At 38.3% G+C, this 12,571-nt stretch overlaps 1 pseudogene; it reads left to right on the forward strand.

Moving 5' to 3' along the window:
- The first annotated feature begins 7,818 nt into the window (after positions 1 to 7,818).
- Positions 7,819 to 12,184, forward strand: LOC118584643 (annotated as a pseudogene).
- Positions 12,185 to 12,571: the final 387 nt, after the last annotated feature.

The following is a 12,571-nucleotide window of genomic DNA, read 5'->3' on the forward strand; positions in this document are numbered from 1 at the left end:
CACGCCTTATATCTTTCTGTTTTTGCCATCACTCCCTGGGATTAAAGGCGTGTGTCACCTTGCCTGGCTGTATCTAATGTGGCCTTGAACTCAGAAGAGATCCAGAGGGATTTCTGCCTCTGGAATCCTAGGATTAGAGGCGTGAGTGCTACCATTTTCTAGCCTCTGTATCTCCTGGCTGTTCTGTGCCCTGACCCCAGATAAGTTTATTAGGGTGCACAATATTTTGGGGAACACAATACCACCACAACTGACCTCCTGGGTAGATAGTCCTGTTTATATAAGAAAACAAGCTGAACCTTACAAACAATGCTCCTCCGTGTTTCTGCTTCAGTTTCGCTCCCAGGGACCTGGCTTCCCTTGATGTTGGACTCCAATAAGATGTAATAAATCATTTTCTTCTCAAGTTTCTTTTGGTAGTGGCTTTATCACAGCAAATTAAGACATAGATGATTTTTGTTTGGGTTGTTCACTATTTTCTATATTTTCTACCCTAAATTGTGTTAAATGATTTCATTTTATTTATTCAATAAGTTCAAAATTATTCCCGGTTTGATAATGCATAACATTCACTTTTCAAGCTTTGTTTCTGATACTGGGATAAAACACTGACCAAAACCAGCTTCGGGGACAAAGAGTTTATTTTAGGTCACAATTCTAGGTTACAGTTTATTATTTCAGGAAAGTCAAGGCAGGGATTGAAGGAACTAGTCATATCACATTCATGGTCAAGAAAGAAGAGAGAAAAATGAATGTATCCATGGTACCTGTTTACTCAGTTCTTAGCTAGTTCTCTCTACTCTCTCTCTCTTTTTCTGAGACGGGTTGTTTTGGTGCCTGTCCTGGATTTTGCTCTCTAGACTAGGCTGGCCTCAAACTCACAGAAATCTGCCTGGCTCTGCCTCCCCAGGGCTGGGATTAAAGATGTGCGCCACCACCGCCTGGCTCTCTCAATTTTTATGTTGCCCAGGAAGCTAAGTTAAGAAATGATGCCATCCATAATGGGTTGGGTCTTTCTACAACCAAATAATCAAGATAATATCCTATAGACATGTGCCCCCAGGGCAACCTGATCTGGATATTTCCTGATTGAGACTTCCCAGGTGACTCTGGTGTCTCAAGTTGATACCACACCACTACTAGGATTGCATTGGTAAACACTTTATGTGTTGGCATGATCTTTTAAGATGTGGATTCTAACATTTTTATCCCATTCCAACATTATAAAGGAGAAATCTTTAGCTTTGAGAATTTGTTTTGTAAACATCAGACAACACCATACAGGAGACATTCCTTCTGTCATAAGTAGGACTAATTCAGGTCGTAGTATAAAGCACCAAAACGGGGAAGGTTGAAAATTAGGCAATGCACAATGGGAAAACATGGGCAGGAACTATTATATTTCCTGCACTGGAGCCTGCTTAACATGGTTAAACAAAGGATACATGGTCCAAATAACTATGAAAATCTGTGCTTGTTACAGTGTAGTGCCTTGTCACACCTATTGTCTCAGGAAAGTCTCACAAATGTACACAAGGAAGGCGTGTTCATCATGCTGCTGAAGGAATCTTTTAAAGAGTCATTGTAGACAGAGACCACTCAGTCATGAGGGTCTGCTGCTGGAAACTGTGTGTAATGCTTTTATTCAGTCTCAAGACATTTTCTTCATGTTATATCGTCATCACAGGTTTCATACCATACCCTGGATTTGCTCCATAGAGCAGCAAATGGCAGGACTGAACTGAGATCAGCTGCTCAGTGTTTGACAATTTACTTTAAAATCTCAGACTCTAAAGGGAAATGGTCTCATATCTGAATGGTTCAGCTTGGTGAAGGCCAAGGACAAGATAATGTTTATTCATTTATTCTTGGTCCTCCTGAGTGTAAAGATAGATGATCCAGAGAAGGGAAAGAGGCGTTTAGACAGGTCAGAAATCCCTAGATCCTGACAAAATTGTGTTTTCGTTTTCTTTTCCTCTGTTATCTTCACACTACTGAAATAAATAAGTCTATTTAGTTGGACTGCTTTCACTAGTTAGCTGCCTGAAGTAAATACAATAAAAAATGGCAATCACATTTTCAGGGCTTAGCACAAGAATTTCATTATATTAATGGATATCTAAAACCATGGCCTTGTATGAGGGGGCTTAATGCTTTTGCCTTTTGTGCTATAATAAATGATTAGAGTTACAGTTTTTTCACCACATCTCAAAGTTTTTTTTTTTTTTTTTCTGAGAGAGAGAAAGAGAGGGAGAGGGAGGGAGACAGAGACATGAAGAAGATATAGGGAGAGATAGATGGGGTGGGTTCTGTTCTTGTTCTCTTTGATGAGCCACACTGTACTTTTAGAAAGGGAAACTTCATACAAATTGATAAGACATTTAATTTTCTTTTTTCTTGGGTGTGTGTGTGGGGAACTCCCATTAGTTTGGCTTCTGTTCTGGTTTGGTGTGATTTTCAGGACATCTTCCATTGATTTTGTGTTGAAATTTACACCCACTTTGAGGCACTTCTTAGCATGCGCTGATTGTATAGGGTAGTTCCATTTCATTATGACACCCCTGTATATATTCACGATCTACTTTGCTCATTTTCATCCCTTTTAAGGGGGTATTTGAGATGGGGCTTTGAGAGGAGGTTCGATTGGTTAAGACTGCTGGTGTGGGACCCCAATGATGAAATCCTAACGGCTACACTAGAAGATTGGAAGTGACCCCGAGACTCTCACATTCTGTTTCCTTCCACAGGATGCTTTGCATTGCTCTGGGATTCTGTCCAGGACAGAGAGGCCAAGACATGGGCCCTCAACTTTGGAGCTCCAGAAGAAATGTTACTTAAAACCCACATCTGCCATAGATTCTCTTAAAGCACATTCATGATCCCAAGTAGTCTCAGCATGGAAAAAAGAGCAGTCTATAATTAAATAATTTCGAAGCACTTGAGTTAGCAAAGTCGAGCAGATTTCTTTGCTGTAAAGATACTGGATGCATTTTAATATTAATTTAAACTTTAAATCTCTAAGGGTAGAGAATTATGTGAAATTTTTTTGTGTTGTCTAACATAAATATTCTGTCCTTTGCCCACTGTACATAATTTCTGCAAGACTTCATCTGTGAATCTTTGAATTGCTTTAAAACAAAAGTCAATTCAATAATTTTAGTTTGGGGAGCTTTGTTTACTTTGTAGCTCAGTAATTGTTTCTCGAACACTGAAAATATCCTGGTGACTTTTACTTCATTGCACCACAGTTGTACGTTTAAATATGAGATTCTAAAGCTACTCTTTCCTTTGCTCTGCATTGGAGGTGGCATTTTGGCTATTTCTTCAAGATTTATGCCTGTGGTAGGAAAATAAAGAAAGGTATTGCTACTCTATCCAGTTTCTTTTCCATAGAAGTGAGTTTATTATGTTTGCAGATAAAGCCTATGTTAAAACAATATTATGTGAATGGGCAAGACACATTATGCTATAAAAAACCCACAGCTATAAGATATAAACAGTAAGTATTTTCATTAAAAATAACAAAATATATTGAAATTCATTCAACTTTTTATTTCTGGACAGGTGGCAGGTGTACTAATTGCCTTCTGTGGATCTTTTGGGATCTGTACATATTTGAAGAATTAGTGATTGGTGATCGTACAGAAATGCTGACCTTTTGGTAAGCTGCCTGAAGTTTTCCCTCTGCTAAAGAGGCTGAGTAAGTTAGAAAAGAGACGGTACAGAGTATGAGGGAACTATGAGTGTGGAGCATATGGACAACTGTGACACCTTGGGAGTGTGCATATGAGAATGACCATGTGTTAGCCAAACTAAGTCAAGAGGGAACAGGGAACTCTGATCGAAGCATGGGGACATCAGTGTTCTAACATAACATCCTTTCTTGAAAGGAAACTTATTCCAGAAGGTTTTGTGAGTGAATTTTAAAAAAATAAGTATTTCTTAGTTTGGAAATGGAAGGAATGGCTTATCTTATTAGTTTAATATAAATACTATGCCATTAATGAGAATGTATGGTAATAAAACTACAATCCAATCTTACTTACCAGCAGAAATACAAAAATCATAAATAAAATATTAACAATATTAGATATAAATTTGAAAGAAATGAGTCAATAAAAAGTGAGGTGTGCATGATGGTGATGGTACACACCTTTAATCTTAGTGCTCAGGAGGCACAGACAGGTGGATCTCTGTAGTTCTAGGCCAGCTGGTCTACAAAGGGAGTTCCAGGACAGCCAGAGCTATACAGTGAAATCTGTCTTGAAAAACAAAAAACAAACAAAACAAAACACCATGAAATATGATTTCTTCTTGGACTGGAAGCTTTGTTCACAGTCACAAAAATTATTAATATAACCTCTCACATTTACAGATTTACAGATTACAGGAAAAAGAAACCCAATAACTTCCTACAGTTGCAGAAAAACTGCCATTATTAAAATTCAGCGATAATTTCTATCATTTTGCAGATCAAGATGAGATGAGAATGTTCAGAGAAGCAGGCCAGGACAGCTAATGAAAGCTCCAGGAGAAGCAGCGGTGCTGCAGCTGGATACGGCTCTACAGGTCAACTGCTGCAGCAGGTATGAATCCTGCAGTCTCAGAACAAACAAGAACAGATAAACACCCCAGCTAGAGCCCTAACTCTGCAGGTCTGGGCTTATCTCAACAAATGCTTTTGAGCCATTTGACTTCCATGATGAAGATAAAACAACATGGAAATTATTGGAATCAAATTACTGAAACATTAAGACCATAGAATTTATAATGAAAGGATTATTATGAAAGGATTTATAAAGCCTATATGTCCTAAACATATATAAACTATCTTACTATGCATTAAAGCATTGACACCTAGATATGTAAATATATTTTATACAAATCACATTACTGTGTAATATTATATCATTTAATATCAGTTTAATATTTAAAATGGAATTAATATAAATTGGTGTAGTTTAGAAAACTTCATTAACATCCTAAATACATTAAATATGTTAATTAAATACATTAAAATCCTAAACATTTAAAGTGCTGACTTCAGTATAATAATTACATTTATGGCTGTGTGGAGGAAAGAGTTTTTTTTTCTAATATGAGGCTAGCTTAACCTGGAATTTAATTTACTACATAGCACAGGCTGTCCTTGAACTTGTGACCCTGATTTGTCGTCCAAGCACTGGGACCATAGGCATGTGTCACCTTCTTGTCTAGGAAAGAATTTGCTAAAATATAAGAAGTTACTAAGAGGGACTGGAAAGATCATTCAGCAGTCAAGAGTTGTTCTTCTAGAGGACCTTTCCTTAGCACCCATATCAGTTGACACACCACCCCCTGGGATTTCAACCCCAGGGAGTACAACATCCTCTGCCCTACTGGGATACCTGCATGTACATGGTGCATACACACTCATGCAGGCAATAATAATTACACATGAAATAAATGGATAAATCATTAGAAAAGTTATAAAGAAAGAAATACAATTGATAAATGTTCTAAGATTTATAAATTTCTAAATACATATAAAAACATTTAGTATATGATAATATCTTAAGCATTAGACAAATTAGAATAAAATATAATGATATTATTTATGATCACAGGGTAGGAAGGATTTCTCAAATACAATTTTCCAGGGAATTAGGAAGAAAGGCAAAATTTGATATGTTTTGTAACGTTGAAAAACTTTTGCTCATAAAACATACCATAGAGTTAAAAGCACAAAGCTCACTACAGGTCAATAAGGTCCAGTCTTAGAAATATACCTAGAAGTTAAGACCTCAAATAGAAACAACAGCTTGATAGAAAAACAGGGAATATACATGGACCAAGAGCCATAGAAGAAGAAGTTGAGGAGCAACAGATGCAAAGAAGATGGTGATTTAATTAATAATCCAGAATCACAAAAGGAAAGAATGAGGTTGTATTCTAAGCCCCCAAAGGATGGCAGGTTATAAAGGTCTGGGAAAGCCAGTGTGGAGGAGAATTTGAAAAAGCAGTGACTCTTACTGCATTAGAGACACAGGAGAGGGAAGTAAGCCCTACCCAGAGCATCATAACAATGTCTACAAAAGTGACAAATGTGCTTATGCCATGGCTTGGCAATGGCATTCATTGCTGGATAAACATTCTAGAAAATTCTAGGGTACATAATGTACATATGACATCATTGCTTAAAGGAGAAAACAAAACTTTAAATGTTCATCAATAAAGAAACAGAATAAATATTGTTCATGTTATTATATTGCAGCTAAATTGAAAGAGCTTGTGAACATGTAAGGATCCATTTCAAAATACCTCAGGTCAAGTAACAACAAAAGCAAATTATTACATAGGGTGTAATAAAATGTGTGTAAAGTAAAAGAAACCCACAATACTGTATTTACTTATTTATTTACTTTTTCCTTTTCCTTTTGGTCAGCAAAGTTTATTATGACATTTTCATGCATATATATCCCTGTACTTCATTCTAATTTGCACCTACTCTCTCTAGTCCTTATTTATATATATACACTAAACATAACGTTTATATATTATTCTTAGATACAGACCAATAGCTCTTGTTTGAATAAGCAATGTCCCCCATTGGCTTATGCATTTGAACACTTGGTCCCCAGCTGTGGTTCAGTTTGGGAAGGTTATGGGAATTCTAGGATCTGGAACCTTGCTCAAAGTGGACTCTGAGTGTTTATAGTCCCACTGACTTCCAGTTTTCTCTCTGCTTCTGGTGTATAGGGAAAACGTGATCAACCAGCACCCTGCTCCAGCTATCTGTTGCCAGACCTTCCCACCATAGTAAAAATCAACTGCCTTTGGAACCATAATAAAAATCAACTCTTCTCTGAGTTGTTTTGGTCATTGTCTTTTATCACAGTAACAGGAAAGTAACTAATATAATCATAAATGCAAAAATATATACTGTGTGCTCAAGAATACATAAGTGAAGTAACCGGTTCTGGGGATGAGGAGAGAGGGATAGGCTCACAGAAGAGCCCAATTTGGTCTATAGTATTTTCAGTCTTTAATGAAAAAAGAGGTCTGAATCAAACATAATAGAACACTTACATTAACTGTGGTAGTGGTTACACAGATATTTGTTGTTTTACTTTGGCAATATTCTGGAAAAAGTTTGTAAAAATTAACTCTGGTGGTAGTTACACATATATCTGTTGTTTTACTTTGGCAATATTCTGGAAGTGGGTTGTAAAAATTAACTGAAGGTTTTCATATACATAAAGAATTACACAGCTGGTTGACATTATTATTGTTACTATTATTGCCATTATTATCTGTGTTCTGGAGATGGAATCCAGTGCCTTGAGCATGCTGAGCAGGTATTCTGCCATTGGACTACAACCTTGAAGCTGTTCATTTCTAGTTGTTAAACTGGCCAGTCTAGACTCAGTACATGTTCTATACAGGTCTTTAAAAGTCATAGACACAGTAACTGGTAATTAAGAAACAATGGCAGGTTAGACACTCTTACCTCCCAACAGCAACAATTCTGGTTGTTTTCCCATGGCCCTCTCTTTGTCAGGTCTGTGTGCACCTTTTTCTTATAATTCAGGATCATCAGAACATAAGTTGAAAAATATATTTCAGAGGGGAATTTTTATGTTTGAAAGAGAAATAAAAATTCTCTTTTTATAGGAGCACACCACAACAGAATTGTAAAATTGTATTGAGTGACTGAGAACCAAGGTAGAAAATATTGCTTGTGTGTTGTAAACAGGAGGATTGTTATTGATTGCTCAGGGTGATTCAGGTTTCCCGAGAGTCCAGAGAATGCCATATCTAAACACTCAGAGATTAAGCATGCATGCAGGAGGTGAGGGAGAGTGGCTTTGAAGGGAAATTGTCTTGCATTGGCCTTTTCTGTTTCTTTTCTAAGCTATAATCTACAAAGTTCCATATCCTGGGCATTTCTAACTCTTTCACTCCAGAGGCTCTGCCTGTGAGGCAAGTTAGGTTCCAGAAGAAAATGATGCTCTTCCTTTCCCAAGAGCTGGAATTATCTAGAATCTAGATTCTAGATCTCAATTAAATGAAAATGGGATGTGTGTGTGTGTGTGTGTGTGTGTGTGTGTGTGTGTGTGTGTGTTTATGTGAGTGTGGTGTATGAGTGTATTCTGTTTATATGTGGTGTATATACACTTGTGTGTGTGTATGTGTGTGTGTGTGTGTGTGTGTGTGTGTTTATGTGAATGTGGTATATGAGTGTGTTCTGTATGTGTGGTGTATAAATACTTGTGTGTGTGTGGTGTGTGTACAATGTGTGTATGTGTATATGCATGTTTGTTTATGTGAGTGTGGTGTATGAGTGTGTTCTGTATATGTGTGGTGTATATATACCTGTGTGTATTTTGTGTGTGTGTGTGTGTGTGTGTGTGTATGTTTCTGTGCCCAAGCACAAATGCAGATGACAAAGAAAGAGGATGACTGCCCTCCTCTAGCATGTTCCACCATAATTTTTTGAGACAGTGCCTCTCACGGAACTTGGAGTCCACAGTGCTGGGGTCACAGATATGTGGCCTGACCTGGAGTTTTACATGGATAGTGGGATTTGAACTCAGGTCCTCATGCTTGTGTATCAGCTTCTCTTACCAGCCAAACCAATAACCATATCTGGGGTCAGAGAACAGAACAGCCACTGTATTAAACCTAGATTTTAGGCAGTGGTAGCACACGCCTTTAATCCTAACGTTCCGAGGGCAGAGATCCTTCCAGATCTCTGTGAGTTCCAGGCCACACTGGAAATAGCCAGGTAAGGTAGCACACACCTTTAATCCCAGCACTTGAGATCTCATGTCTTACTTGGGAAAGGCACATGCTTTTAACCCCAGGAAGTGATGGCAGGAAGCAGAAAGGTATATAAGGCATGAGGAACAGGAACTAGAGGCTTTTAAGCTTTTAGGGTTTTAAGCAGTTCAGCTGAGATCCATTTGGATGAGGGCACAGAGGCTTCCAGTTTGAGGAAACAGGATCAGCTGAGAAGTTGGCAAGGTGAGGTTAGTTGTGGCTTGTTCTGCTTCTCTGATCTTTCAGAATTCACCCCAATACCTGGCTCCTGGGTTTGTTTTTATTAATAAGACTGTTTAGAAATTTGTGCTATACCCAGTCTTTTTTTTTTTTTTTTCTAAATCAATTCTGTTATAAAATATGGCTGGTAAATCTTAGTTATTCGTTTCTATTTCTATCTTATTTATTTTAATCCATTTTCACCTGGTATGTGCACATAACTGTTCATTGATACATTCTAATCATATTCTGCTTTTTTATAAATTAAAAGTGGTTAGCAATTTTGTAAAAAAGAGGAAAAAATAAAGGAGTGTACAGAAGCATTGCCTTTCTTAACCTCTACTTCATTATTTCCTTCCCTAAATTTCTTTGCATAGGATTATATGTGAGTTTACAGAGGCCCATCAAATTGCTAAGAAATAGTGGTATATCATTGATGTAATTTATTCTCTCTTTCTCTTACAGCACTTTATAAAGAGGGCTCATCCTGCTCCAAGGAACAAAGGGAAGAAAAACAGCTCTGGGATGGAGGCTCTGAGGAGCACTGCAGACATGACCTTGTTAATGTTGAAGTGCACATTTGGCCTTCTCTGACACATTCTAAGAGTGAAGCCCTTAGTTTTGTGTTAGGGGGGTCTTCAGGTGTGGGCCACCTGGATTTTATCCTTTCACACCCAATTTGATGAGAGGCAGGTTTGACATACTGTGTTAAGCTAAACCAAAGTTATTTCTCTGATTACCAACTATAGAAACACTCAATCCCATGAAACACAAATCAGCTTGACTCAAGCTTTTTACTTACTCAAGTATATTCCCAGTAACAGACCTACTGCTGTTTACATCTTCCCATACCCCAATCCAGGCCAATGGTCTGTTTGTGCCTAACGTCCTTTTCTGAAAAGCTTCATGAAGGGAGAGGCTGCAAGCCCTAGGCCTTAATCTTATTAGAAGTCTTTGTGGCTTGCATTCAAGTTCACAGTGTATTTGAAAAATCTTCCTTTATGACTTAATTTTCCTGAGGTTTTATTGATAAAGATAAGGTGTGTTATAGCAGCAGCTTTCCTTTCAAAGAAGCAAATCAAAAGCTGTGATTCAGGAGACTTGGGGAGAACTGTGGTACACATCCCATTAACTTTAAAGTAGAACATGTATGTTACCATTCTAGACCCAGAAGCAGCCCTCTTGACTGCTACTGTGAGCCTGCCATTACTGGAAGAGTGGCCACTCTAAATTCAGAGTGTGACTCTACTTGGAATTAGGGTCTTTGCAGGTATAATGAATGACTCAGCTATAATCAGAAATGAGATCATGCTGAGCATAGGGTGTCCCTGTGAGAACACTGGTGTCTCTTTAATAAGAAAGGACAGAAGTTGGCATTTGTCATCAGAATCTGAGATATCAATGGTGTAAGCCCAAAGGACCACAAAGTGTTGCAGCTTCTCTGTCTTTATCAGATCTTCAATGGCATCTTTGTTAAGCTCAACAAAGCTTCAATTAACATGCTGAAGACTGTGGAACCATATATTGTATGGGGATACCCCAACCTGAAGTTAGTAAATGAGCTCATCTACAAATGCGGCTATGGCAAATTAATAAGAAGAGAATTGCCTTCACAGATAATTCCTTGTTTGCTCAATCTCTTGGTAAATACAGCATCATCTGCATGGAGGATCTAATTCCTGAGATCTATACAGTAGGAAAATGCTTCAAGGAAGCAAATGAGTTCCTGTGCCCTTCAAATTATCTTCTCCACAAGTGGAATGGAGAGACACACAATTCATTTTGTAGAAGGTGCATGAATTACCCAGGGCCCAGGAATTTCACTATGTCTAGTGTGGGATATCTGAGAGAAAAATCTATGTACACTAGGCTCTTTGTTGGTTAACTTTATTCCTCTAAGACAAAATTCTATCTATTCAGCCACAGCTACATCAGGCATTCAGGACAAGAATAAATCTAGATACACTAAGCTCTTTATCCATTTACTTTATTTCTCTGGGATGAAATCCTGTCTTCATAGCTTCAGTTCTTTCCTGACACTCAGTTCCTCTTTGTCCTTTCTTCTGTGGATATTGATTGCTCTATATTCTGTGAATATGTTGCTCTGATTTGGTTGATAAATAAAATGATGATTGGCCAGTAGCCAGGCAGGAAGTATAGTATAGATGGGACAAGCAGAGAAGAGAATTCTGGGAACAGGAAAGCTAAGTCAGGAGACTCTGCCAGCCACCACCACCATGAGAAGTAAGTTGTAAAGTACCAGTAAGCCATGAGCCACATGGCAAGGTATAGATTTATAGAAATGGGTTAATTTAAGATATAAGAACTAGATAGAAAGAAGCCTGCCATGTCCATACAGTTTATAAGTAATATAAGTGTCTATGTGTTTACTCGGGTCTGAGTGGCTGCAGGCTAGAGTAGGACAGCTACACGTCTCTTTTACTGTTCCCTCAAAGTCCTACTAACAACTAAGTTCTTATGCTTCCCTCTTCATCTTCCTCCTCTGTTTCTTCTCCCTCCATCTCTACTTGCTCTCTACTCCTGGTTCAAGAGTTCTGCCTTACCATCTACATTACCTCTGTGTTCTTCTCTTCTCCCTGGTCATGAGTTCTGTTTGTATCTACCGAAAATGCCTGTTCCTTCTTCCCTTGGCCACACAGATCCCTGCCTCCTCAGGAATGTTGCTCCACTCTACCTTCCACCTTGATATGTAAAAACCTCTTTTATTCTCAGTCAGTTTCTCTAGAGAGCCACTAGGCATCAAGGCAAAGGGATGGTCTAAGTTTCATTTGCACAAGAAACAAAGCTATGTGTCTCCTGTCAGCTTGTCTTTGCCTACATGATCTTACCTAAGTACTGGCTCCAGCAGGGGTTAGTTACCTAGAAGTTCAGCAGGTCTGAGGAGCTGAACTATTTGCCAAATGGTCTGGGAATATTTGGGCACAGAAGAATTTCATAGCAGAAGACAGCTGAAATATTAAAAGCTGGATAACACCACATATTCATAATAAATGGCTTACCTTTTGATAGAACCTTGGCTGGTCAAAGTATAGGTTTAATGCACAGCTAATCTGTATAGTATATTCTTGAAGCCCACTAGAATGGTAGAGATGCTGGCAACAGGGAAGAGCAAATAAACAGACTTATTAGATGGAAGAACTAAGGTCTTGACCATGACATTTTTGTAATCTGGTCAGTTAACAAACAGGCGTAGTTTTGCAAACACAAAACAAAACAAAACAGAACCCCCCAAAACATTAAAAAAAACCTACCAAGAAACAGCATCCTCATTGTAGAATGCAATTCATGGCTGGAGATCCAGGTGAGAAGTCCCAGGTAAACCAAGCAGTAAATACTTGAAACTGATGGACTCTGAGTTGTAGTGAGTGACTCATACATGAGACCCTTCATCTAAAAAGTAAAATGCTCCCTTAGGAGACCAAAGGAGCTGACTGCCAGGAGAGGGCTGTCAAGGAGAGGTCTCCTGGTTCACTTCTCTTCCTTTACCAGCCAGATCTTCATATTTACAACCAGCTCTCCTCCACTTAGT

Source organism: Onychomys torridus, chromosome 5, assembly GCF_903995425.1.
Source record: "Onychomys torridus chromosome 5, mOncTor1.1, whole genome shotgun sequence".
Taxonomy (NCBI): domain Eukaryota; kingdom Metazoa; phylum Chordata; class Mammalia; order Rodentia; family Cricetidae; genus Onychomys; species Onychomys torridus.